Source organism: Aristolochia californica, unplaced genomic scaffold (assembly GCF_029961685.1).
Source record: "Aristolochia californica isolate CCGP_79_NKW_82.1479 unplaced genomic scaffold, dmAriCali1.0.hap1 SCAF_260, whole genome shotgun sequence".
Taxonomy (NCBI): Eukaryota; Viridiplantae; Streptophyta; class Magnoliopsida; order Piperales; family Aristolochiaceae; genus Aristolochia; species Aristolochia californica.
Window position 1 is genome coordinate 7,501 of NW_027181949.1, and position 5,000 is coordinate 12,500.

At 33.1% G+C, this 5,000-nt stretch overlaps 1 non-coding gene across 1 annotated transcript; it reads left to right on the top strand.

Moving 5' to 3' along the window:
* Positions 1 to 884: 884 nt before the first annotated feature.
* Positions 885 to 972, top strand: TRNAS-GCU (transfer RNA serine (anticodon GCU)). The gene has a single exon. It is a non-coding gene; the product is annotated as a tRNA-Ser (tRNA).
* The last annotated feature ends 4,028 nt before the right edge of the window (positions 973 to 5,000 follow it).

Genomic DNA, 5,000 nt, shown 5'->3' on the forward strand with positions numbered 1-5,000 from the left:
AATATAATTATTGTATATGAATGGGTCCTTTGTCGAACAAAGGGGTGAGACGTAATCAAGATAGCATTAGAATGCGGAAAATGGCGTCTTCGTGTGTTCCAACGGGTGCTTGATAGAATAGGAAAATCATTTAAATAACAAATTCTATCTTTTGCTGATGGAGTTGTTATTGACAGGCCCGGATTGAAGAAGCCGTTGAAGCTGGAACATAAAAATGAGTTGAGTTGTGAAAGAATCCAATCCATAGCTCCACCCTCCTTTTTTTTCAATTTCCCCATCGATTTTTTCAAGCAAAAACTTCTTTTTTTTTTTTAATAAAATAGTATTCGTTTCGTTTGTGGACTCAAGTGTTCAAACAAAGCTTTACCTTGAAGAAAAAGGGGATTATAATACTAATACAAATCCAATATTCTATTCTGTTTTTTTTTTATTCAAGTAAGTAAAAGTAAGTAAATAGATAAAAGGAAAAAGAAAAACTAATAAGAAAAAAACGTCTATCATAAATAAACTTCTGATAGGAATTCAAATAGTCCTTGTTGTTATTGCTGTTTTCGTAACAGAAATTTGCGTTTATCAAACCAGACAAATCATTTCATTTGATCTACGATTCATTGGAACAAAGAGCGGCCCGGCCACTACCCGGCCGGGCCGAGGGAATAAAAGAACCCCCCCACTAAATCAAAAGTGGTACTCCTTCTTTCTATTGGAAATATCCGTTTCGAATCATTATCCAAACTGTTAATATTAATAAAATTATGTTATAGGATTATAGAATAAAGAAAGATAAAGAAAAAAGAAGAATAAAGAAAGATAAAGAAAAAAGACTTTTATCAATCTTTACTTCACACGTCACATCTAAATTTTATATTTTATAATTGGAATTGGGAGAGATGGCTGAGTGGACTAAAGCGGCGGATTGCTAATCCGTTGTACGAGGTATTCGTACCGAGGGTTCGAATCCCCCTCTCTCCGTCCCTTATGATCACTTGATATTTTTCTTTCTTTCGAATTCGAAAAAATCTTGAGTCCTTGTTCTCTCTCCTACAGAGGTATTAACTCTATGGAATAGAGAAAAAAATAAAAGAAAAACCTTTTATTTTTTTATTCTTCACGCCCGGGATTACGTCCTGGATCATTAGATAGGAATCCGAAGATGAAGAGAGAAACAAAGAATATCACTACTGTGTAAACGAAGAGTTTAAGAGTAAGCATTACACAATCTCCAAGATCAGTATTTTAGAAAATAGGGGAATAGATTCTCTATGTCTATTTTTGTACCACATACCCCGTTTCGAGAAAAGCAAATCTTTTCTAGGAATTCAGAATTTATTTGTAATAAGATTCTGATTCATCTCTTAGTTATAAAAATTTGCTTATCATGCCCAACCTAGATATTGTGAGGTACCATAATAAGGTCTTTGACCCTTGGAGGGTCAAAATGTGGAAATGAGGTGATTCAGATTCATCGCAGCTCCCCATAAAGAATTTCAATGTTTGAATTGGGGGTTCATAATGTAGGACTTATCTGATCTTATCAATTGTTCTTATAAATTTTGTTAGAAATTTTTTTTTTTTCGAAGAAATCGTGAATCTTTCTTAGTATTAAAGATCTCATCGAAAACTTACAGCAGCTTGCCAAACAAGGGCTAAGAGAAAAAAGAGTACGGGTATGACTGGCATAACATCTACGATTGGATTCAAAAAGGCATAAGTCTCGGGCAATTTGGCGAATAAAAAGCTACTCGAATGAAGGGCCGAATTAAGACAGATAGAGATTAAACTTAAGATATTAAGCATACCAAACATTTCGTTTTTAGAGATAATTTCATTTTTATCGTGATATAAGGGAAAAATAAAGAAAGAAGAGAAGGTTTGCCAAAAATCTTCCTTTTTCTTGGAACTCCCCCAATCAAAAATCCTTCAATTCTTAAATCTGATTCAATTCTTAAATCAGAGTAGAAGGAATCATACTTTCATACAATATCTTAATTGAATTATATGTAATGATCAATGAATTCATTTCGATTCTACATCTACACATTCTACACATGACGAATCTTAGCAACGCCCATTCTATAGATATTGGATTTAGGCTGAAATTGACGAACAGCCAATACCTATGTTAGTGTTTATTTGTGTCCAATATAAATCTAAATGGGGCGTGGCCAAGCGGTAAGGCACCGGGTTTTGGTCCCGTTATTCGGAGGTTCGAATCCTTCCGTCCCAGCCCGATTCTCTCATAGAAAAGATGAGGTACTTTTAGCCATCTTCCCTAATCCCCTAATAAAAGTAAGTGGGATATTGGATACAATGTGATTCCATTTTTTTTTTTGTTTCTTTCAGATTTCGAATCATTGTTTTATGAACTATATACTCCTTATTGATTGACTTTCTCACAAGCGTATCGATTCACATTCTTACACTCGCAATCGAGTGTCAATGACACGTGTATAATGTATAAAAAAAAATATAAATAGAATATATCTATTTACTTTTTATAGAAAGTATGGAAAGAAAAATGAAAGTCTCATTCATATGATATAGGATCATGTTAAATCCTTGCTGAGACTTCTCCAGATAAAATAAAAAAAAATACCTATCCTTCCATTTCCATATATATATATAAGCATATATATAAGCATATATCATATATATAAGCATATATATATATATTATATATAAGGAAATATAAGGAAGGTGTGGACTGCTGGGTAGCAATTAAGCCAATGATTATTCATGATTCCATATTGAATCAATTCCATACCGGGCATACCGGTTCAAAATTAGAGGAATGTTATGGTAAAACTTCGTTTGAAACGATGTGGTAGAAAGCAACGTGCGACTTGAAGGACATGGTCGGTTGTGGATGCAGGAATCCACCATTTTATATATCTGTGAAGATGCTCTTGGCTCGACATAGTTTGTTCTGTTACACTAGGAAACCAATTTTATTGGTTGTAAATAGTACATGATGGAGCTCGAGTATAAAGTATTGATTCATTTATCAGGGGAAGAGTCTAGGGTTAGTACCAATCAATAGGTTGGAAAAACTTCGTAACGTAAGTATATCTTCGATATAGAAATCGAAAGGGTCAAATTTGAAAGGGGTTCAAACCAAAAAGTTAAATAGTTCGGAATTGGTAAAAATATTTGACCAAAATTGTATCGTAGGGGAATCAATCATTCGTACGATTCTTTCAATAGAAAGAAATAATAAAAGGTATGTTGCTGCCATTTTGAAACGATTAAGAATCGCCGAAGTAATGTCTAAACCCAATGATTCAAAGCAAGGATAACGGATACCGGAACAAGTAAACTCCATTTTTCAACTGTTTCAACAACTCGAACTAGATTAGAATGTGGAAATAGATTCTAGGTGAGACAAATAAAAAAAAATGGGTTAGAGACGGCTCAATAAATGTTTAAGGATTTCCTCTCTAGGCCTTTGATAATTACCTAACTTGAGTTATGAGTACGAATGGTATTTTTCTTCTCAGGAGAGAAGAACAAAAAACGACTCCAATTTTTAGTTAGAGTCTAATTCAAAATTTTTTGGATACATTTGCCACTATATACATAAATTCGAATCATTCTTTCTTGAGCCGTATGAGGAGAAAACCTCCTATACGTTTCTAGGGGGGGGGGGGGATTCTTCATATACATCTATCCCAATGAGTCATCTATCGAATCGTTGCAATTGATGTTCGATCCCGAAGAGAGGGAAGAGATCTTCGTAAAGTCGGTTTTTACGATCCGATAAAGAATCAAACTTATTTAAATGTTCCTGCTATTCTATATTTCCTTGAAAGGGGCGCTCAACCTACAGGAACTGTTCATGATATTTCAAAGAAGGCGGAGGTCTTTAAAGAACTTCGAGTTAATCAAACAAAGTTCAATTAATGGAATCAAAAAGGGGTGCCTAGCATCTGGCTTTATGTAATTGTTTCTCCACTGATCTCTTTTTTTCTTGCTCTATTCACCATTGCTATAGAACGAAAAAAAAATCCTATCTATATTGAATTGATTTATAATTGATATAAGACAGATAGAAAAAAATCTCGAGTGATTAAATTACTGGATCTACGAAATGCCGGGATTACCATCAATAGGGTACTTTTTGTTATTGGATGTACTCCCCTAACAAACAAAGGGGGCAATCCCGCTTATTGTATCTGTATCTATATTCAATAAATTCAATATTTATTCCTACTTCTTCCTTAACTTATTCCCCCGTTTACACTTCATTTCTTATCTATGTAGTGCCAATCCAACACAAGTACTTTACTTAATTATTTAGGTTTGATGGTTTGATCAATTTGATATTTTTTTGTTTTATCAATATGCAATTCATATTGACAATGTTGTATCGAACAAATATAATTCGATCGTGGAGAAATAAATCTATTTCTCCACGGCCCATAAGTTTGTTTATTTACTTCATTTAAATGATGAGTTCACCAAATTCACTGCGATACAAGAATAAAAGTTTTTTTTTTTTTTTTATATTATATATATTTATATATATTATATATAATATATATATTTATATTAATATTATATATATTAATATTATATTCTATTATTTTATATTTATTTTTTATTCCGATCATATCTACAATCTTTATCCGGGTTGCTAACTCAATGGTAGAGTACTCGGCTTTTAAGTGCGACTATGATCTTTTACACATTTGGATGAAGCAACGAATTCGTCCATACCATTGGTAGAGTTTGTAAGACCACGACTGATCCAAAACGGGAATGAATGGAAAAAATAGCATGTCGTATCAATGGGGAACTCAGAGAATACTTCGAATACTTCATCCTTACCGGATGGGCAAAAAATCTTGTCTTTGCTTCTTTTCTTGGAACGGGACTAAAAAAATTAACCCTCGGGTCAAGTGAATAAATGGATAGAGCTCCATGGCTCCAATTATAGGGAAAGAAAAAGCAACGAGCTTTTTTTTTATTAAAATGAAATTAATATGAATTTGAATAATTTC